The 25,249-nt window shown below is 32.3% G+C and overlaps 2 long non-coding RNA genes across 9 annotated transcripts; one reads left to right on the forward strand and one right to left on the reverse strand.

Moving 5' to 3' along the window:
- The first annotated feature begins 11,393 nt into the window (after positions 1 to 11,393).
- On the forward strand, positions 11,394 to 13,292 carry LOC145113525 (uncharacterized). Its single transcript, XR_013710796.1, has 4 exons — positions 11,394 to 11,450; positions 11,523 to 11,585; positions 12,329 to 12,571; positions 12,655 to 13,292. It is a non-coding gene; the product is annotated as an uncharacterized LOC145113525 (long non-coding RNA).
- LOC145113524 (uncharacterized) lies at positions 13,149 to 19,071 on the reverse strand. 8 transcript variants are annotated; one of them, XR_013710795.1, is made up of 10 exons: positions 18,198 to 18,536; positions 18,047 to 18,132; positions 17,454 to 17,526; positions 17,059 to 17,346; positions 16,473 to 16,507; positions 16,308 to 16,383; positions 14,929 to 15,016; positions 14,396 to 14,468; positions 13,877 to 14,049; positions 13,149 to 13,785 (listed from the first exon to the last, which is right to left on the reverse strand). It is a non-coding gene; the product is annotated as an uncharacterized LOC145113524 (long non-coding RNA). The 8 variants fall into 8 exon arrangements; XR_013710792.1 differs by having other exon boundaries at positions 17,034 to 17,346; XR_013710794.1 differs by having other exon boundaries at positions 16,308 to 17,211; positions 17,295 to 17,346.
- Positions 19,072 to 25,249: the final 6,178 nt, after the last annotated feature.

A 25,249-nucleotide genomic window follows, 5' to 3' on the forward strand; every position in this document is an offset into this window, starting at 1 on the left:
CTATTTGAAAATTATTGATTTTTTTTTCTTTCTCGATAGATATATAAAATTTATTCTTATTTCGTAAAACTGTAAATTCGTCTATGTGTATCTTATATACAAAGCAATATAATTTTTTTGGGTGTTTGGGATTGCTTAACTAAAAGAGTTTATTGTTTTGAATTAAAAAAATAGGAAACTAAGTAATCTAATTACTTTTTAGTGAATTTTCAAAAAAGTAACCAATTAGATTTTTATTTTGAAAAATATCAATCGGAATAACATTCCAGATACGAATACCGAAATAGATAAACGAGTAAAATGATCTGACCCAGTAACGTGGCCTTTTATATATAGCATGTCGGACCCTATGTTCAAAATTTGTTTGAGACTTCATTTCAAACTCACTATTCCAGACTACATCAAATTTAAAGAATGTTTTGGACTTCATTTCGAACTCACTGTTCCAGGCTGCATCAAATTCAAAAAATGTTTTATTTTAACAATGAAGATATTCACTTTTTGTATGTATGTGTCGCTTCTTTTTATAATTATATATTTTTAACCCAATTTTACCACTTCAGAATGACCGTGTATTCTAGAGTAAGGTTCGGAATACACTTGTGTAGTCCGGAATGTACAGATGTCAAATTCCGGATTCGGAACCTAACAACCACCAACAACCCCCGAATGGTCATAAATACTCCGGAATACCACATTCCAAAGTAAGTTATTATTTTACAAATTGAGGCAGTATAATTTCGTTTTTTGTAGCAGATATATTTCGCGGATTAAGTTATGTATGCTATATTTTATATGATTTGTCAGGGGTTAAATCAAGAAAATACTATTATTTTTCACTTGTTTTTATTTTTAATAATAGGATTGTGTCGATTTCTTTTAGATTTCTAACGAATTGAACGAATACGAGTAAAAGATTATTCATATACATTGGTTTAAGCTATCGTCGTCTACTAAAAGAAACTAGAAAATATCATGTAATCTTTTATTTTGTAGTTTTGATATGTCATTTATAATTTTTAGCAGGGCAAATTGTTTCAAGCTTGTCTTTTGAGGAGTTGCTTGTTCTAATATAAAATCTTTTCTCAACACATTTCATTCCCAATCAATGACACATTTGTTATAATGCCTGAAATATCCCTCAAAAGTACAGACATTTCATTCCCAATCAACGACACACTTGTTATAATGCCCGAAATATCCCTCAAATTACAGTCAAGTGTAAATTTAATGTATTTTTTTTATATATATATACAAGTGCAACAACTAAATTTTTTTATGCTATGTGACATTAGATTTTGGGAAAGTTGTAGCTTATGTTTGTGGGTTGAGAGTTCAATGAATGGTAATGAATGGGCAATCTTCACTAAGTAGTTTTAGTTTCTTCGTAATCAGAAAAATAAAATCACATAATTATACTATTTAGGTTACCGTGGGTCAATATTATCGTTACTAGATTAAGTTTTATCAGAACATGATCTGCCTTCAAAATGTTCCCTCGGTACCTCGTGTGGACTTATGTTTGAATCATCAATCCACATTTATATTCTTCATTGGGGATGTGGATGAGGATGATGATTGAAATGAGGATTCAGTGATGAGGATGAGACTGAGGTCCCTGCTATTCCCCGACTCCGTTTCCATTTCTGTACGTATGTAACAAATCGGTTAATACAACATTAGACAACATGATTAACAAGAAACTATTGCAATGTATTCGAATGCATACTCGTAACAACAACAAAAATATTAGACATCATTCCCATCAATTATTGATAACAATGTTCGATCCAATGCATTGAAAAGACATACATATCTAATTAACCTGTAACATTGACATGGAAGCCATCAAGTTAACCAACCCATAAAATTTGATATCATAGGTTAAATCTAAAGGATACTAAGAACTGATTGCCTTTCTCATTGATACATGAAACAATATATATAGGTACCATACATAATAAACCTACCTTAAATATAATGCATAATAAATGAAACTATATACAACAATAATATAAAATATATTGCCTAATACTCCCCGGCAGTTGGAGTAGGAAGTGGTCGAATACTCAAACTGGATTTGAAACGGTGGAAGAGTTGTCGAGGAAGACCCTTAGTGAATATGTTAGCATATTGATGATCCGGAGACGAACCTCCTCCACCGAAGGGTGCTCTTCATCCTATCTACACCGTTACAAATATTCAAAACAAAGTTAGAGTTCTGGATGGTATTAAAGTCACATATTCTTCATGAGCCAGACTTTTTAAACTTCATGCTCTGATACTATAAAGGATACCAAGAATTGATTGCATTTCTCATTGATCCATGAAACAATATATAGGTACAATACATAATAAATCTACCTTAAATAAAATGGATAATACATGAAAGTATGAAACTATATACAACAATAACATAAAATATATCGTCTAATAAAATCTACATCGTAACATATGTAAATTTGGCATCATATATTGCATAACACCGTTGATTCGTTCCCACTGCCATCGACTACAAACATGGACTCTAGAAAATTGATTATATGAACTCATTTTGAATATACAATGGTATATTGAGATTAAGTAAAATCCTAAACCAATACAAAGACCAAACTAAATCGTTCAATACTTCAATTCATGTGTTCGGAATATCACTCCATAATTAATGCCCGTATGGGATGTAAGAGAATTTAAGCTGGAATGTACCTTTAGTCCCAAATGTTAGATTTTTGTTTATGTCGCTTCTCACCGGTGTGGTAAGAGGCACAAAATGGATAATCGAACACAAAATTGGATAACCCGGAACATATTTGTTCCGGATTAAATAATGATTTTTTCAATTTTTAGAAAATCTTTTTGTAAATATCCGATAAAGAAAAACTTATATGGGTTGCCATAAACGTGGGCAGACGATTGTTTTAGAATATAGCCATGTATCTAGAAAAAATAAAACTAATCAACCCACTTTAACAAATAAATTAACAAACTATCCATTTTATTTGGCAAAAAGTAGATATGGTAAAATGAACGTATTAAATCGGTATATTCTTTCGGCATGATTTGAAATACTTATTGTCTATAAATAGTTAAGAATACGATAAAAGATGATATTTGTTATTATAATAATAATTCTTTTTTACTAAAATGGTTTTACCTTTTTAGACATGAAAATAAATTTTGAATATTTCATCCATTCTTTTAATTATTGTTAAAAGAACTATTATGTTACTGGTAAAATATAATTAAACCAACATATTTATGGATTAATGAAAAGAAATAGACAACGGTAAGGCATTAACGCTATATGGCGCACCCCAACTAACTTATAACTTAACTTATTTTTTCGAAGTTCTTTTGTATTATAACTTTTGACAAACTAAAAGAAAAATGATAAACTAATTTATAAATTTTTATTTTTTTAAAACTACTCAGAGTAGTTTTTCAACTAGTTTATATAGAGCTCTTTTTTAATTCTTAGCATATACCATTAACCATTTATAATTAATAATAATTATATTTTTCTATATACCCTTATATATCATTTTACACTTTCTAGTTAACTTAGTTTCTACTAAACATTATTTTTAATCAACTAGCTTATCAACTACCAACAAGTCTTTTAGCTACCAACTAGCTTTTCGGCTAATATATCAAATATAACCTAAAAATCAATATAAAAATAAATCTATCATGTTGGTTAGATTAGTTTTGTTGCAATTCATATCGATAGAAAATATATGAATCAAATTAGAAAATCGTTTCATGCCAGAACTAGGTTGCTTTGTTAGAAAAGATACCAAATAATTGATTCAAAATTATTTGATTCGGTTTTAAAGCTTGATAGCTCGATATTATAATTGTCCCTACTTTCAACACTTATCTAGTGGATACCGATGGTTTGATACTTCAATAATATAGTGCATGTACTAATTTACCGAATCTATCACCCTATTGACCTTACATATCAATCTCTCTTTTGTTTTTATAATATCTCATAAACATGTCTTGTTATCGAATATGCTTTAGTTCGAAGTTGCTTTATCATATTTTATTTTCATTAAGCATCAATGAAATTTTAGTCGAAACTACAGAAATGCAATTTATTAATATTTGTGGATAAGCTCGAGCCAAACTTCTTGTATTTACCAAAGTTTAAATAGATATATAAGCGCTAATTGAGCTTGTTTTATCCAACATGTTAGGTAGATGTCTTTGAGTTGTTTAGGGCTCGAAATTTATGAATGAAAATCGAGCTTATAAGTGAAAAAACATCAAGTTCAAGTTCAATCTATCATTTCAAGTCGAGCTTCTATTGACATGTTTACAACCCTGTATTATTATTATTTTTTTTACCTTTGTGTGTATATATATATATATATATATATATATATATATATATATATATATATATATATATATATATATATATATATATATATGGAAAAGTGAAAATGTGACTGTTATGTACTTATGCTTAGGTATAAAACCTTTAAAACAACGTAGTTTTAATCAAAACAAATCCAATTTGATTTTCTCTTTATTTTGTTTTAATAGAATACCATTGAATTAAGTTCAATTATGGAATGAAAAAGATCAACTATATATATTTTTATTGCAAATAATTATTGAAGTTTATAAACAAAATAAAAAACAACTCAAGCATTTTGCCTTTCAATTGAAAAACTATATCCAATGATTTTGTGAAAAGCTTGATTGAGCTATGATATGTTCATTTTTTATATTTTATTCTATTAGTTTTCATTTAGAATTTAGTATGGTTGATTAAATGGTCACAACTTTTAATGTTTTAAGTTCTTAGACACAATGAAGAAAAAGAACATAAATTTGATCGATTTAGTAAGTCACATGATTAAGGAGGAATAGTAAAAAAGATATCATGATTAGTTTGAATATAAATAGATCAAAACTATATTGTTTGGAAGGTTCTATATATAAGGTTAGGTACATGACAGCCACATATTCTTTAAGCTCATATATATATATATATATATATATATATATATATATATATATATATATATATATATATACTAGGTGTGAGATCCATGTATTACATGGGTTTATTTAAAAAAATTAAATATGAAATTTTAACAATTTAAAAAGTTTGAATTTACAAGAAAAATGAAAAAAATTTTGAATTATTAAAATTAATGAAATTTTAATTTAATAAAATGAAAAATATAATAAAATGACAAGTGGAAAATAAAAAATTTAAAAATTCTAGAAAATGTCATGTGTCCAAATGAAGGAGAAGAGGACATGTGGCAAAAAAAACTTTCATTTATTAGAGTATATATATATATGTTTTTTAATTTAGGTTTTTTAATTTCATAAGTTACTCTAATATATATTTAGCACAATTTGATGACGTAATGAAATATCAAACATAAACAAAAATAAAACCAACAAATAGAAAATAAGAAAACTAAAGTCCAAATCAGTGTGGGCTCAATACAACACAGGCGACCCTTTTGTATGTCTTATAAAATTATACATTGATAACTTTTGCAAACGGAGTCGATGATTTTTTTAGAATGACAACTGGCATGCTAGTGACTAAAATTAATATTATATTTTTGTACAAATGTCCAACGAGGCATAAATGAGGGTTTGTTTTCTTATACGTTGTATAGAGCAATAAAGCATTGTATGAAGCTGATAAAATAGCTGAAAAAAAAAGTCTCTTTACTTCTATAAATCGTGTACAAAGGGGGGAGAGATGGGCCTCCACGATAAATGCTTTCCGTCTCTACAATATCAATTTTATTTTATATTAATAAAATATTGACAATTGCAAAAATATTCCCAGTGGATATTAAAATTTTGCCTTTTTGGTCAAAATAATAATAATAATAATAATTAATGGTATATCACTGGTTCAATTTTAGACTTTTTTAGTGATTTTGACTATTATATTAATGTTTTTAATCCATACTAATAAATGAAAATCTTTTTGCCACATGTTACATTTTCATGCATTTTGACACATGTAATTTTGTGGTTAATTTTTAGAAAATTAATTTTTACTTGTCATTTTGTGGTAATTTTTTATTTTCTTAATTAACTTTCTAACTTTTAGGTTATAGAAAATAATTAATGTGTCATTAATTTGTTTCCTTATATTTTCAAATTTAATTGGCATGATTCTTTTAAAGTTCATTGTCATTTTAGGGAAATGGTTTATATAGAAAAAATAATCAAATTTTGTTGCTTTTTATTAACAAACTTAAAAAAAGATTATACTGTCAAACTATATTTAATGTTTTCTTTTAAAAAAATACTTAATGTTTATATTTTCATATATAATTTTTTTTAATCAACCCGTGTGTTACACGGGTTTCACACCTAGTTAATAAAAATAAGAAAGGGCACACCCATCCCATTTCTCTTTTTCTCTTTCTCTCTCCCAACAAAACGCACACACATACTCAAGAAATATATCACCCCTAATGGTTGCCACTATCACCACCGATTGCTACCACCGACTGCTACCATCGTCTGCCACCATCACCACCAACTGTCACCACCGTCTACCACAAACATCCAATCCCACCCTCACCTCCATCTTTCCTTCCTCAAAACCGGTGAAATTTCCCCACCGACCAACACACCACTGTACTGCCACTCTTCTCGCCGGAGTTGCTACCCTTCTTGTGCCACACTCAAACTTTCCTTCACTTGCTCCACACTTATTGCACCACTCAAGATCACGAATCCTTTAAGTTTTTTTTTTTTTTTTTTTTTTTTTTTTTTTTTTTGCGCATGTTCTACTATCAAACCCTACTTGCGCCATCATCAAACACTCTTTGGCGCAACATCCCTTCCTTGGTGCACCTTACCTTTGCAATTTGAAACCAATGCGTAGGTACACTCTTGGAACATCTCCTTGGCGCAACTCTCTCTCTCTCTCTCATTCACCCTTGGCGCAACACTCTTCTCTTGCGCCACACTTAAAATTTCCTTCTCTTGCGCCACACTCAACTTCTCTCTCTCTCTCTCTCTCTCTCTCTCTCTCTCTCTCTCTCTCTCTCTCTCTCTCTCACCCTTGGTGCAACACTCTTCTCTTGCACCACTCTCAAAATTTCATTCTCTTGCGCCACACTAAACTTGGCGCAACTTCCTGTCTTGCATACACTATTGGCGCACCTTCTCTCCACCTCTAACCCCTACTTGCGCCAACCCCACTCCGTATCCTACACATTTGGAGCATCATCAACATAGTAAATATCATCTTCGGGAAAAATCAAATTTCACGCCATCATCACCAATCATGCGCCATCTGCTCTTGGTTCAAACCCTTGGCGCAGCACCCTCGTGTTCATCTGATTAGCACAACCTCTAATCGACACTACCTTTGGCGTAACTACTCTTAGCGGAGAATACCCTGGTGTAGCATGTCTACCTTGGCGCAACAACTCATTGGTGCAACATCAAAGTCTTTTTTTGGTTGTTGGTGCATCACCACCACAAACCCTTGTCTCATTGTGCCATCTGCTGCTTCACGACTCCTTGGCACAATATCAATCAATAATCCCTTGGAGCAACATCAACATCTCGTGATCAACCTCATGGCGCAACTTCTAAGTCCAAGTGAGCATCAAACAATACTTGCGTCATCTACAAACCATAGGTCATTCATGTATTCGTGAGCATCATGTGCATCTCGTGATAATCTTCATTGGTACACTTTCTCTCTTGGATCACTCATCAAGCCAACGTGAGCATCACCAAGTGTGCCATCATCATTCACGAACAGATTGGAGCAACAACTCATAACTTATCATCAAGTTTGACAAACCCTAGGTGAGCTTCACAATTTTTTTTTAAACCCTAGTTGTCAAGTTTTTTTTATCCATATGCATGCTCAAATGTTTAGATTTTCTTTCCTTGGATCATCACTTATCAACCAGGTGAACCATTCTCACACCTGGTACACCACCTATCCATAAAGTGTACCACCACGTTATTCTCAAGTGTACCATTTGATCATCAACAGTGCCACTTGAATTCTACGTAAGCTTGATTGTTCCTTATCTAACCTTAATTCAAGTATATACCTTTGCTGAATCTTGATTCATATGCATGTTATCACGACGCTTTCATCATTACATGTGCATCATTTTTTGGTTGATTGAAGAATCATATTTTGATCATTCTATGTTCAGTGAATATCATCACGTGATTCATCATCATTCATCGTGAGCATCTTCTTCTCTAGGTGAGCATTTTTTTAATGATGATCATGGTGCACAAACCCTAATTTTTTTTCTCTCTTTCATCATTATTCTTGACATAACAGAGACTTTAAAATCATCACTTAATACTTCTCAAGTGTTATTGTCAAAGTGTGCATCTTACTCATTGTGTTGCTCATTGATTCTCCAAGACATCAAATGGTTCTTCTGGTATTTGCCTATCATCTTTTATCTGTAAAAACTACTCTTTGTTGCAATCATCTTGGGTTATTTACTTACTTCTGGATTTTTGATCATACCTCACTTGTGAGCATCAGACTTATTTGTGCACACCATAGTTGTTGGGCATTATCACTCAGTGCACATCTTGCATTTTCATCGTCAAGAGTCTTCTCAAGCAGATGGAAAGACATCCAAATCAAAATCTTCTCATAAAGTGTCCACATAGCAAGCAAAGGAATCTTCAACCGTAGTAGAAACCTCCTCATCAAAAATCACCATGGCTGCATCCAATTATGTCGCACTTCTTGACACCGAGGCACAACCTAAAGAAATAGGCATCATAGTTAGAATATCCGTAAAAATGCCCACATGTTGATGCACTCATGACTACCACTCACGTACTCGAGTCCCTCATCTTCGACGCCTTTCAATCTGCAACAATAACTCCTAAGCCGCGTTCAAAAGAGCTTAATGTCGAATTCCAATATGAAGCAACTACCTTAGCTCTATAGAAAGATGAATTTGCAAATTGTTTAATGATTCTGATGAAACCCGACATATGTCACTCTTACTACTACTCAGTTATTGACAAAGAAATGAGTTACATATTCTTCCAATTCATCTATGGCACATCATGTTTCATGTTTTCACATTTTCAAGTCCAAGACATGTTTCATGTTTGCACATCATGATCGATGACACTTCTAGAAGTTGATGATATCTTAAAGGACAATGGAGCAACATGATGCTCTGATACTCAATGTTGATCAAGAATGCTCAATAAAAATAAAGACTTCAACACTTGGATGGAACGCTAACAAAATTGGAATATTCCATCCATTTTCTGTTAAGTAGGCAAGGTGTCAACTGATAACTCTGTCGTCATGACGTGTCAACACCTGATTGGTAAAGCCATGTCATGGGATTATAAAGTTGCTCAATTCTTACTTCTTCCTGCTCATTTTGCTCATTTGCTGTTTAGACTAAATTCCAGAGAGCCATTTGAGTGTTTCGTACTTAGTGTCTTTTCTATTTCACTTGTAACTGAATCATTATGAATAAGAATATGAGGCACCTTTGAATATTTAAGTTTAAACTTATGAAAATGTTTTCATCATAAATTTGGTTGATTCACAAATCTTATTTTCCACATTACTTGCCATTTGACGATTCTGAAACTTTGTTTCATGTCTTCAACACTTAGACACTTCAAGTCTAAGGTCACTAGTTTTTCTTAATTTCTCCGATTGGTATCAAAGCTCATGTGCATTATTGGTCATTGGTTCGCACAATTTTCTAAGCCTCTAAGGTTACAACAAAGTACATAAAAATTCAACGAACAAAGTGCAATGCTATAATTGGGTTGATTTTCTTATAATAAGAAAACTGAAAGTACAAGGCTATATAAATGATGGATTTGTCAACATAAATAAGGTATACTTTTGAAAGTACAATGATATATAAGGTATACCTTTTAAAGTAAAATGCCTTGATAAGGAGAAACTTGAATTTTGCAATGGATTGATTTTTCAATGTTGTAACAGAAATAAAGGTGAAAAGTGCAATGCTTATATGGGTTGATGTTTCAAAGTAAAATGCCTTGATAAAGAAAATTTTAAAAGTTACAATGTAGTAGAACAAAACATACCTGGATTAAGAACTGAAAGTATTTTGCTGTTTTTCACTACACTTGGAATAACAGCAGAATGTACCCAACACATATTATAATTGCTCTGAATACCAAAAAGAATGCTCCAAATTTGACCCATATACCGAAAACGGGTCGACTTGGGTTATGTTATATCACTGAAAAGAACTAAATGTGATATTAAGTGATAGCAATATACCGTTACATAAAAATAACTTAGAATTGCTCATTTAAAAGAAAAAAAAACAGAAAGAAAACACACTTGTAGATGAACACAAAAAAATATATTTATATGTGACATACAAGTATAATGAAATAAATGTGATGATGATAAAAAAGAAAACATAGAACATAATATTTGTTCACATAGTACATGAAATAAGCAAGGCATCATGATCCTACGTTTTCTTCCTACCCGTTTCATGAAATGGTGACAAGTGTCACATTTTGAAAAAATTGATAATATTTTAAGACACTTCTCATCATTTCATATGGGTAGGAGGATATTTAATTCCTCTAATAACAATTTCATTGAAATACAAATCGATTTCCGCTGCTATAAGTGGGTAAAATTTTCAAAGTTTAATGTGCTAGCTAATAAGAAAAACAAAAGTAGTGATATAATTGGCTAAGGTTTTTTCAAAGTAGAACACCTTATGAAGAAAAAAAAAGAACAAAAGTAGAATGTTGCAAGTAGAAAAACAAAGAATATAGGCATATAGCAGTAAGAAGGTTACCTAGCAAGTAGCAACAGAGGAAAACACACAGTAGTTTGAGTTTCAACCACATCTTGTGCCTCAATAAACACCTTTTTACATAGTAACATATGTTCAAGTCAGTAAGCTCACTCAAAACAAATATGTTTCATACTTTTTTCCACCTTAAAGATCCAACTGTTGACTATATATATATAACCAAACAATTTCATCAGGAACTACTCACATCATCTCCAACAAAAGCCTCCCACATAGTTTCTTTCAATTCCAGGGTCACTTTCAGTATCAAACTACAATCTACATGCTAATTGAAGCAAAATTATATTAATTTTTAAAGAAGATTAATTTTGCATATAAGTGTAACAGCTATAAAATAGAAATGGGGTGAATAAGAATGGACACTTTTCTCCATTATAGAAACTGTAGAAAAAACGAAAAGACATTAAGATTCAGAACAAAAAAGTTAAATACACTGCTACCTGGTTTTGCTTCAACAACAAATTAAACAACCTAAAAAGCTCTATTATCATAAAAAGATTGTGATTGTTTTCAACATAGTTGAAATTCTTGATTACCAGTCTCTCTCTCTCTCTCTCTCTCTCTCTCTCTCTCTCTCTCTCTCTCTTCCATCGTCTTGAGATGCATGTGGTATGTTTCTTTAGTTAATGACTTTTTCCATTATTAGCCTTTTCATTAATAACATCTAATTTATCTATACAGTGCTATAGTGGAGGAAATACATATGCATACTGAAATTCAGTTCTTGTCAACCGATGTATACCGGTAAATTGCAGTTTTTCTGGTTTCTCCATTCTTATTTACCCCCTTTATTCATATTCATCTGCATCCTTTCTATTTTATAGCTTTTACCCTGTTTTGAGGCAAAATTAATCTTCTTTAAATGGCTTGTCTATCCCATATTAATATATTTTCATTTGTTTAATAACTTTTCAGATTTATTCATTAGGGAGCTAGCCCAAGACATGTCTCTTCAATCATATCTGTGTTTTTCATATTTTGTTTTTTATCTCAATTGTCTTGTTCTCGATTCTTCTTTGATTGAATTTTTCAAAGGGTTTTGGTTTTTGAATGGCAGTGGTTCCTTATATAATTCTTTCCTACTTGAATATTAGGGTCTTTGAATTTCTTGGTTCTCAGTTTTTTTGTTTTTCATCATATCTTCATAGTCGATTTATTTGTAATTGTTTTTTATATTCGTTTGATCATGCTCTTTATTTGAAGTATCTTCCTTTCTAATGGTCTTTATGATTACGTTTTTTTAATCTTCTCTTCCTTTTGATGCCTTTGTTATTTCATGTCTTATGTGATCAAATGTTTTGTTCTCTGTTTTCATTTTCATCATGATGCGATGGTTATTTCTTAGTTGGCGTGATTCATGATGTGTATAAGATAGGCCTCTTTGTGATGTTTATTATAACCATTAAACATGTCCATCATGGGATCAGATTATCTTTTTCAAATGGATCAAATCCCAATTCTATAACATGATTCTTTTTTCTGTACAGATGAGCATCTCCAATGCATACAACTTTATAAGAGTTGTAAAGATCGCATCATCATTCCACTCTTATACAGCTTCATCTTTCAATTCCCCAATGCATACAACCTTACAAAAAAAAACTTTCAACTCCACCTCATCACCTTCCAATGCATATAACTCTCATACCACTCCCCCTTTAACCTCATACAACTCCCATTGTATGTAGATTCTCTTAGCCAAGCTTTCTGATGGTATTGCTGTACTAAAGGTTTGTCCTTTTTACATCTTTCATCCTAAAAAAAGTTTCTTTTTACTCTTTAAAATAATGAAAATTTTGTAACTATGTTTCAGATTGGTGGAGCTAGTGACACTGAATTAGGCAAAAAGGAAGATTTTAAATGCCAGCTGTTGAAGAAGGAATAGTGTTGCTCCTCTTTATGCATCTAAATAAGTAGTTGGAAAAACTACCAACAGCCAACTTTCAGCTTGTTGATTTTTGAGTGTTGTTGTTGGCAAGTTTTTAGAGCAGGATCATCTGGATCTTGGGTACAACAATGCAGCCAAAGGTATGTGAGAGAGACACTTGAACATCCACATTGAGAAAACATTTGATCAAATGGAAGAGACGACTCATGCTTATGATCCGGACTTTCAACCAAAAGCCCAAAAAAGAAAAAACACTGGTTAGTGAATAAATCCAACACATTTTAAAAAATGAAATTAAGCCATTTTAAAAAATAATCTGATCCCATAATGGACATGTATGTTTAAGGGTTAAAGGGGAATATCACAAAGAGACCAATAAATGATAGTCAATATACAAACACATCTTGAATCATGCCAACTAGGAAATAACCATCGCATCATGATCAAAAAGAAAACACACAGCATAATTTTTATTCACATAATACATGAAATGAATAAAATAACACTGCTAACAAAGGGGAAGGAATCACATTCCATTCCATCAGGCAAAACAAACAGCTTCTTTCCTTCCAATGGAACTAACCATTACATTCCCTTAAACCTAATTATGGATGCCTAACCTTTACTAACCATATCATATCGAGGAGCCTACAGATAATATAAAACAACCTAAAAAGAATTTGAAGAACTTTTCATACTCACATCAACTCCTACATTCTTGTACAAACAATAGAAACTAAAAACTTACACACTACATAGATATTTGCAAATTAATTATTAATTAAGGACCTCTAACTACCTCATTGTTTTAAATTCATCTTTATCTTTATCAATCCTCTTGACAAAGATCATAGATGATGCTCCATTGAAGCCTTAAGTGCTTTGAGAAAGAGGACGGTTGTGCAAATTAAAAACAGTTGATAAGTTACTTTTTTTTTTGTAAAAAGAAACTAAAAACTATTGAAATAAAAAGGCATACAGCCACATTTTGGTGCAAGTGATGTCCAACACAAAACCTCTTCCAACCACAAGACGACCAGAATCAGTGCTCAAGATCTAACAAAAAAGTAAAAGGTGAAATTCTTAATTTATTGATTTTGTATAATTAAGGAAGAAACAATTGATGTCTAAAAATTATAGAAATTACCACATTTTTAAGCGAGCATTCGAAGTTATTTCCTGAGGATGAAGGATTTCATATATCCATTCCACATCAAATGCCTTAATTTCATCTGAAGTGTCAAGAACAATGGAGGGTAGACAAGTACTTGAATGTTGACTTTTCAAACCTTGTGAGCCCCACATATCTCTTTTCACAACCTGGAGATAGCAAAAAAAAAAAAAAAAAAAAAAAAAAAACATATTCAAAAAGGAAAAAGATAAATATAAAGTTAAGGGCTGTTTCTCTTTTACATACAGAGGTTAACGAGTTAAGCACTTAATCTGGAAAGCTATACATTGTTGTTTCTTTTTTACTTATATTGGACAGAATGACTAAATGGGTTAAGCCATCTATTTGCACTTTTTTTTCCTCCCAACTCTTCTCACATTCAAATTGATAAATATTGAAATTAATGAATATTGTGATTTGGTTTTAGAAATGTAGGGTAAAATGGTCATTTAGTCTCATTCTTTGTGAGTATTCACAAAAAGATGAGCTGACTACCTTGGTTATTTTCACCTTCTGAAGTCCATCACTATTCACTAGAGCAAAATCAACATTAAAGTTTTGTATTGCCCTACAGAAATTGATAGCATCAAAATATGAGCATAATCAGTACAAAATATATCCAAAATGTTATAAAAAATGAAATTGTGTGAATATGGGATAGATAAGCATAAACAATTTAAAAAGAAAATATGATACCATGATGGACATGTTTAATGTAAAAGAAACATCACGAAGAGGCACCATGATCAAAAAGAAAACAAAGAAGAGAACATTTGTGAAAAAACAGAGAATTAACACAAATACACACTTGAACATCAACATTGAGCAAACATCTCATCAAAATGGAAGGGGTGCTCCCAATCTTTCAACAAGAAACCCGAAAAAGGAAACACTTACTAATGAATAAATACAAATTTTATCAAACAAATAAAATTATATTATTATGGGATGGGTAAGCCCTTTAGAAAAGATTAATTTTGCATATTAATGTAAAAGTTATAAATTAGAAAGGGGAACAAAGGACAAACCAGATAAACTGCAGATTAACACCAAGCATCTGTTGACAACAACTGAATTTCAGTAAACTTACGTATCTTTTGTTTTTGCTTCAACAACCTAAAAAAAGCTCCATTGTCACCAACAGATTGTTATCAAGAGAGTTGAAATTCTTGATTACAATAATAGATTAAAAAGAAAGAAAACAAGTTCCAAGAAAACCTAACTTTTATCTTCAAATAAGAAGACAAAGTATAAAAGCATGAATATACTAACTGCATAGCTCATCCACAAAAACATAAATTTAAGGGAAAAAAGAAAATTTCCATCATTGTATTTGTGCCTATCATTCAAGAGAAGTAAAAGTAATAATAATAATAATAATATAAATGAGTAAATGACATTAATATCCCTTTATTTCTAAAGCTACAACAATTCAACGAACAAAGTGCAATGCTATAAACGGTTTGATTTTTCAAAAGGAAATGAGCTTATAATAAGAAAACTTAATTGGTAGATTTGTCAACATAAAATGCCTTGATGATAAAAAAAAATGGAAACTTACAATGTTGTAACAAAAAGAAAACTTAATTTGGTTGATTTTTAAAAAAGGTAATGTGCTTATAATAAGAAATCTGAGAGTATAATCCTATAACTTATAAACGTTTTAAAGTGAAATGCTTTGATAAGAAAAAACTAATACATCTTTCATTTTGTATCTTCATTGTTCTAAATGACTGACGAAGATAATCAACTTAAGAACAACAAATAGCAGGATCGATCAACTATCAAAAACAATTACAAATAAATAAAACCAAAAGATTGTAAAATTATCTATGTATAAAATGAACGTGATGAAAAATAAGAAATTGATAACCAAGAAACTCAAAGACCCTAATTTTCAAGTAGGAAAGAAACTATAGAAGGAACCTCTGTCACTCAAAAATCAAAACCCTTTGAAAAAAAAACATTCAAGAAGAATCAAGAACAAGATAAGGGACAGATGATAAAACAAAATATGAAAATCAGACATTGTTGAAGAGACATTTCTTGGACTTGCTTCCTGATAAACAAATCTAAAAGGTTATAAAACAGATGAAAATATATTTATATGGGATAGATAATCCATTTTAATAAGATCAATTTTATCAAGAAGAAAATGTAAATATTGTTGAAATAAATGAATATTGTGAAATTTGCTTATAGAAATGTAGGGTAAAATGGTCATTTAATCTGTTTGGAGATGATACAAATACAATGAACCATAATCTACATTCTTTTTGTACCTGAAAGGAAGAAGAGAAATGGTTTAAGATATTTAATAAAAAAAATGTTGATGGAAAATGTCAAAAATATCTGCCCATTGGTTTTGAACTCTAAAAAAGCATAATGAAATCACTAGTTTCATTACCTTACTTAAGAAGCAACTTTTAGATGCATCTATTATGACTCCTTTCAACCTTTATTTTGGAGCCCACACCATTTCCCTAACAAAATGAAGTATTAAATGAATTATAATTTATGATTAAACAACTAATTATAATCCGAGTATTCACAAAAAAGATGAGATGACAACCTCGGTTTATTTTCACCTTTTTAATAAGTCCATCACTAGGGCCAAAATCAACATTAGCAGTTGATAGCATCAAAATATGAGCATAATCAGCACAAAATGTATAAAAGGGGATAAGTTAATCCAATTAAAGAAGATCAATTTTACGAGAAAAAAAAAGCGTAAAAGCTATAAAATAGATAAGCCATTTAAAAAAAAAAAAAAAAAAAAATCGGATCCCATAGTGAACATGTTATATGCACAATGATAGTCAGTCAATATACAAACACATCTTGAATAATGCCAAGTAAGAAATAACAATCGCATCATGATCAAAAAGAGGACTATTGTGCAATTAAAAACAGTTGATAAGTTATTTGAAGAGATTTTCAAACTGACTACACACTCACATGAAGATCCACAATCCTATCATCTTGTAGAAACAATAGAAACTCAAAACTTACACACCACATGATTCATATGATAACATAGATATTTGCAAGTTGAAATTAATTAGGTTAATGAGTTAAGCTCTTAATCTGGAAAACTATACATTGTTGACTTATTTTGGACAGAATGACTCACTAAATGGATTAAGCCAAAAAGCTACCTATTTGCACTTTCTTTTCCTCCCAACTCCTGTCATGTTCAAATTGATAAATATTCACAAAAAGTATAACATTTTTTGTGATGTTGTTTTGCCTGTGTCTGATCTGTGTGGAGATAAAACAATAGACCATAATCTTCTATATTCTTTTTGTACCTAAAAGGAAGAAAACAAGAAGAACATATTAACAGGTTCAAAGAGTTGACAGTTGCTAATTTTGTTAGAATATATTTTCAGACATGAGAAGAGTGCACAACATAACATGACTTGACCACTATCTTCCATGGCTGCCTGCATTGTAACAAGGTACAAGTGAAGTGATATAAGAGAACTAATTGGTTTAAGATATTTGATTAAAAGAAAAAAAAAAGTTGATGGAAAATGTCAAAAATACATACCCATTGGTTGCTTTTCCTGTTTTGAACTCTAGAGGCATGATGAAATCACTGGTTTCATTACACCTTGTGAAGCCTAAATGAATATGACATACCATGATTCAACTTACTAATCATCTAACAAAATGAAGTATTAGATGAATTGTATTTTTTGCTTAAACAACTAATGATAATCTGAGTATTCACAAAAAGATGAGATGACTACCTTGGTTATTTTCACCTTCTTAAGTCCATTTAAAAAAGAAAATCTAATCCCTAAATGGTTAAAAGAAACATCATGAATCATGCCAACTAAGAAATAAGCATCACATCATCATCAAAAAGAAAACAGAGAACAGAACATTTGATCACATAAGACATGAAATAACCAAGGCATCAAAAGGAAGAGAACAGTTCAACAGTCATTCATACAATGCACCCACTTGAACATCAACATTGAGCAAACATCTCATCAAAATGAAATTATATTAATGAATAAATCCAAAGTTTTATCAAACAAATGAAATTATATTAATATAAGATAGATAAGCCATTAAAAGAATATTAATTTTGCATATAAATGTAAAAGCTATAAAAATAGAAAGGGGGTCACAAACCAGATAGACTGCATATTACCACCAAGCATCTGTTGACACGAACTGAACTTCAGTAAACATGTGTGTATTTTCCTCCATTAAAGCAACTGTAGAAAAAACGAATGACATTAAGATTCATACAAGAAAGTTAATAAAGAAAAAAGTTCATTACACTGCTATCTTTTGTTTTTACTTCAGCAACCTAAAAAAGGTCCATTGTCACCAAAAGATTGTTATCAAAAGAGTTTAAATTCTTGATTACAATAACATATTAAAAAGGAAAGAAAGAAGTTCCAAGAAAGTAAAAAATGTGGACAGATAAGAAAACTGAACTTTAATATCCAAATAAGAAGGCGATGAGGCCTTATTGCACAAAATGTAGAAAAAGTTATAGGAATAACCCAAAAAAAAAAAATTAATAGCATAAGAAGGAATAACTCAGAAAAACCCGTAACAGCTTTCATTATCACAGGAAAGGAACATAAAATAAAATAAAATAAAATAAATAAATAAATAAAAAAAGAAGTTTAAATGAATAAAATCAAAAGATCTCTATGATTCGCTCTGTATCTTCATAGTTCAAAATAAATAGTTGAACAAGAAAGTCGAGCAATAAACTTAAGCAGGATCAAGAACGTGATCAATGGACTAGCCAAAATAACTGCAATTTGATAAAACCAAAAGATTCGAAGATTATCTCTGTTCTAAATACAAGAAACTTATAATCAAGAATTCGAAAACCCTAATTTTCAAGTAGGAAACTTTTGTACAAGGAACCGTTGCCTTTCAAAACTGAAAACCAAGAAACTCGAAAACCCTAATTCTAAAGTAGAAAAAATTGAAAACCCTTCGAAAAGATCTATCAAAGAAGAATCAAGAAGAAGACAACTGACAAACGAAAAACCAAATTAAGTATGCAAAACACAGACGTGGGTCGAAGAGACGTTTCATGTGGTAGCTTGTTGTTGGAGAAGAAGGAAGGGAGTGCAGAATGATGTGGTGGTCGTGATATTTGTAGGTTTCTGAGGGCGGTTTACGTGGCAACGCAACGGTAACATATTTTATTTCCTTATTCCGTCTATACATTCTTTTCTTTTTTTTAAACGTTTTTTAAGCTTTTACAAGGTGCTTTTTATATTTTAAGACTGATAAAATAAAATAAAAAAATAACATCGTTATTTTTTGGTTTAATCGTTTAAGTTTAAATAAAATTAGAGAAACAATATTCTACGGGTTGGTTTTTCAACACAAACATAAAACGAAATTGAATAGTTTTCAACACAAAATAAACTAAAACTAAATCATAAAAACAGAAATCGAATGGTTTGTCAGCCTAAAAAAGCTGAAATTAAATCATATAAACCAAAATCAAATGATTTTTCAACCAAAAAAATAATGAACTTCTTGGTTTGACATCAACATATATCGATATATTACTTATAAATGACAAAAGATTATAAATATTGATGTATTACCGACATGGTTTGAAGTGAAAATATTCACAAAAATGTCCAATCATAAGTAACTTGTATAATCACAAGTAACTCGTATGAACACAACGAGATAAAACAACATGATCGACTAGGGGAGGCCTCTACGACAAGAGTTTGATGAGACACGATTCATTAACACGCCGAAAGATTCTCAGCTAGCTCCCGACCTATAAGCGTTAAATCTTAAGTGAGCGGGAGAGATATGTATAGATCTATACGGGATTGACACTCCCACATGTGGTTGCTAGTGACGGCAAGTCAAAGCAGGCATAACTTTCGAAACACATTTTCGACGTCCGATGAAGTGTAGTGGTTTTGCGAGATCAACAGTCATAGCTCGATTATAGGAACTCATCGTAACTTTGTCAAACTAAAACTAGCTATCAGAAAGTACTACTAGGAACTAACCTAAATAAGTAGTGATCGTATGCACAAACTCAAGGAAGCAAATTTAGATTAAACTAAAACTAATTATCCTAGACTACTACAAGGAACCAACCTAAGAAAGTAGTGATAGTACACACAAACTCAAGGAAGTGAGTTTAGGATAAACAAGATAACTAAAATATCCACACAAACGTTTTCATAAGAAAAAACCTATGGACTCACCAACATTATGTCGACCTTTCAAAAACCACATGTATTCTTAGGAGAATGAACCCGTATGAAGGAGGAGGTAACCCCGGTGATGCAGCTCAAAGTCTTTGTGCTTTACTTTCGTAACCTATCTGTACCTCGAACAATTGTGTAACATATTTTATTTAATGAATAAATAGCAAAGTTGTTTAATATATCAATGTATTACTCAATGTATGTCTTTGACCTGAAATCCAATGTCCTAACGTCGCACAATCTGGCATTTCTGCCGCATACCAGGTGTAACATCCCGTTATTTTCCTATCTTGTAAAGTCAACCCTAGTCAACCAAAGTCAAATGTGGGTCAACTAAGGTCATTTTTATTGTTTGGGTTTTTATTTAGGTTATAATAATAACTTTTGCTTGTTAAAAATTCTTAAAATAATTGTAATTGAATTTAGAAGGAAAAGGCTTAAAAACCGTAAACTATCGCATCTTCCTTCTTTCCCTTTTTCTTCGGACCGCATACAAGGGATGCAAAACCTCGGGCCGTGAACGAGGTCGTAATCAGGCTTCGGCCGCAAACTCATCGGATCTTATCGCCTCAGAAACCAAACCTTATCGCATTGGGGCACGTTCTCGGTCGCAAACCGACCTCAGACCGTAAACGGCTTCGGTCGTAATCAACTTGGACCGCAAACGAGGTTCACGGTCGTGAACCCCTCGGACCGTGAACCCTCGTGTGTGTGTGTGTGTGTATATATATATATATATATATATATATATATATGGTTCAGTCGATTTTTCTTCACTTTTTGCACATTCAAACACAATTCCAAGCTATTTTCTCTCAATTATCATCAGCCAAGAACACAAAGAACAACCTCTCTCCTCAAGAACATGCTATAATCATCCCTTCTCATCATATTCAAGCAATAATCACTAGTTTTTCACAATATCTAATAGGTATCATTTCTTGATCTTTTTAACACTTCAAGAACATCTTTCAATCTTTTTATATTAGATTGAAACCCGTTTATTTCATCTATTTTTCACGAAGAACACGCGAAGAACAAGCACCTGAAAACCTTTGAATCTTCTTAGAATCAGTTTAAGATCATCAAGTGTTCTTCATTTCTCAAAAACTCCTGGTCGTGAACACCCCCTGGCCGTGAACACATATCAGCTTCCTTTTTAACTTCTAACACTCCAATTTGTAAGTTATACTTACAAATTACCCCGCTTTTCAATCATTCTTATAATTATATTTGCTAATTGGTTGCATATATACTATACAAATTACTATATAACGCTTGTTTTGCTACGGGATTCCACTCGTGTGTCTAGACATCCTATATCAATTCATCATTTGAATCACCCTCCAAAAGGTGAGTTCATACCCCCGTATTTTCATAGTTTTTACTGTTTTAAGGGGGGAGGGGGGATACAAGTCTAACACAAGGATTTTATGTTACAAGCAAATGGTTTCAAAATATCTTACCAAAAATGGATTTTAATTGTTATTAAATAAAATGATTTTTAATTGTGTTTAAAGTGACATCAAGTCACCAAAAGTGTTTCAAAATGCTAAATGCCTTAAATGATTTCATAAACTTATATTTTTCCCCAGAAACCATATATATATATATATATATATATATATATATATATATATATATATATATATATATATAAGATTTAAAAGGCTTAGGACTGATAACTCACTTTGGTTCCTTTTCCTTGTTTGGATGTGGGTTTATAGTATCGGTTATTTGTCCGAATGTCGTTTAAATTTTTACTTATATATATTTGTATATGTATATAAATATAAAAGTCATTTCATTCAGTTCAAATACCTTTTGTAACATGTTGAGCAAGGGGTTGCATTCATGAACAGTTAGTACCAATTCAAAAAGTACATATAAATTATAATAGGTATAATTTATGATTCATAGAACATTAATTCACGAACCAAGTATACTAAAGTACAATATTTTACAAGAATAAAGGTTTGATTCAAAACTAATCAAGAGTATACATCTTTCAAGTACATGTTAAGTATACTAATTCAGGGGCATACTATCAATCATTTATTTCAGAATGATTGGGTTTTCATAACTATTATACATGTAACGTTTATATGCTTTTTATGAGTCAATAGATACATGTTGTTTATTCATTTAAACAATATAGTTAAAGTCCTTATATTATAACCAGAATCTCCAGTCGGGGATCGAAACAAGTGTGTATAGATCTATATTGGGATTGACAACCCCGCACTCAGACTGCTAGCTACAGTCGGGCATACACGCCTACGAGTGACAATTGTTATCAACAGTTTTTGACACCTTCAAAGCGTTGTTTCAGGCCATCTAGTCTCAGTATGGTTATAATAACTCATTAAAAAGATATTAACAATACGTTAGTGTATAATTAACTAAACATAAGTACATCATCAAAGTACTAGTTTACAAGATACAATCTACAATATTACATTACAGTTTACAATAACAGTTGGTGGAACCAGGCACATTTACAGTTATAAATTTTACAAAAGGAATACAAACACAGAACATTGGTTTACAAACATAACGGTTTTATGTGATTAAAACTACTTTTCATATACAACAGAAAATATAGGATTTTCTGGAACAGTTTACATATTCATGAAACAGAAAACATATTGTCAATCATAAATACTTATGCACTCACTCAACTTTATGTTGATACTCTCCTTTCAAATTACTTGTATTCTCAGGGAATCAGTAGACAGGTACTCCCCGAGCTTTTGAGAAGATGGAGCTATTTTGAGTCATGTCTTCTTTTGTATAACTATTTTGGTGTCGATATACATTTATTGAACACATGTAAAAACTTGTACATATTAATGCAATGGTTGTTTGTACTTTGATTACTATAATGCATGTGTTGTGATACTACAAATGAAGTCATCCACCCCCGGACGTTTCCGCCGTCTGGTTTGGGGGTGTGACACCAGGGGTGTCACAGATTGGTATCAGAGCTTCAAATTATAGCGAACTAGTAATTCCTTAGGAAATACAACTATAATCTAGGACTACACTCTAATTAGGTTTAACCCTTAAGACTAATGAAAAGTATTAATATTAATTACCCTACTTCTTGACTACTTACGGAAGAGGTGACTAGTTTGAACTATCGCTTGGGTTGTTGGATTTCATAATAGTTATATGCTAAAATGGTCCTACCCTCCGTTACTTCTCATCTGGCCAATCCTTACTTGATAGTCTTGGAGTACAAAACACCAAAAATTAATAAAATATACCCAACCCAACAGAGATTAAATGATATAGAGCGATATAGATACGCTCATATAAGTATATCTACTACCCACCAGCACGAACCCACAAAGTCACAACTCAAGATTTTAGGTAAAAAAACCATGTTTAGAGATGGTATAGTACAGCGGTCGTACCACAACTAGACCTAGAATGTGCAACTTAGTTTTATTATGGTCCGACCGATGCACGACTGAACTCGGATACAGTGGTTGGAAATATAAAGGCTTGAGGACTTTTGGATTGGACACATAGACGAGGATTCCATACTCGGAGGCTTATTTTAGAGACATCTACATTTGAGAAGTTCTGGCTTAACAACATCTACGGCTGAGGATTTCTGGCTTAATGACATCTACATCTGAGGATTTCCGGCTTAGGAACCACTATACTTTACTTACGATATAGTAGGAAGACTCAGGAGTTACGCGTACTATCTATTACATACTTATAATTGGATAATATAATATTTAATTGATCTCCACATCTCTCATAAACATCTTTCCTGTTTGATATCTTATGCAGGTTTGCTCGAGAGCCTAGCAGGCGTTGGATCGTGGAGTGTAGCTTCCTTGTCAGAGGAGGAGCATGTAGTACCTGGTGTTCCTGATCCCATCGACACCCCGAAGACGATCATGGATTCTAAGGAGGAGCCTATGGTGGGTAGCAATGACATTGAGCCCGATTATACTCTAGCAGAGCACCCTTCCAAGCAGCCCATTCACTAGACTACATGCCAGCTGGACTTGAGCTTCTCAGTTCCGAGTATGATCCAGACAAGGAAGAAGAGGACACTTCCACCTCACCAGAGATCTCACCACCCTTCCTCACTCCTTTACATCGATCCCACAGAGCACATACTGGTACTCAGGTGAAATACACCCCGGGGAAGACTATTGTTGTTCCATCTCGAAAGAGAGTGGCATCCCCACCAACATCACCACCGGCAACAAAGAAACCCTGTGGAGACGCTACTTGGATGCCTCATATCAGAGCCTGGAGGCGGGAGGAGGATATCGACTCGCGTTTCAAGGTAAGGGAATCCTCCACGACACCCACTCCTACCCTTCACACACCAGTCAAGCAGGTTATCTTCCTCCTGGTACAACAGACCACCTGTCACTCGGATCATATAAGAGCGATGGACTCTGAGCTCTTCCATTTTAGGATTGCCCTAAGGCGGCTCACAGAGCGGGTATAGTACTTGGAGGAAGATATTGATGTGATGGAGATGAGGACTGTAACGCCTAGTTCCCAGAATGAATTTATCTTTGCATTTGTTATATTTCCTTGGAGAACTCGGTGAGTTGGAAGCCTCAACTCATCGAGTAGAAGTTGTCTTGGCCGCGGGATTTCATGGGGCAACTCGACGAGTTGAGGTGCCTCAACTCGGCGAGTTGGCCGCTCAGGAGGAAACCCTAATTTTAGGGTTTTGCACCCTATTTAAACACTTTAAGTCCCAGGTGTTAGCCTCATTTCCAGCCTTCATAGTCCCTAACCCTAATCTCGAAACCCTAAAGCCTTTTTGAGTGTTGTGAGCTCTTTGTGAGTGTGTTTTGGTGTGTTTGAAGCCCTTGGAAGAAAGATAAGCTTGGTGCAAGGTGGTGATTCAAGTAGGAACCTTCAAGATCTTGATTCTTTGCACCATTTCCAGCATATTTTGGGTATAAAGTTCTAACCTTGACCAATATTTTATTAGATCTCTTTTTGGGTTAGTTTAGATGCTTTTTGCCATGTTTGGGTGGTTGGTGGGGTTGTAGGTCGTCCCTAGTGCTATTCTTCCAGATCTATGGTCCTCTTGAGCTCTTTTGGCCATAAAGGTGCAACCTTTATGGTC

Source organism: Lactuca virosa, chromosome 5 (genome assembly GCF_052849685.1).
Source record: "Lactuca virosa cultivar CGN04683 chromosome 5, Lactuca_virosa_CGN04683_v6, whole genome shotgun sequence".
Lineage (NCBI taxonomy): Eukaryota > Viridiplantae > Streptophyta > Magnoliopsida > Asterales > Asteraceae > Lactuca > Lactuca virosa.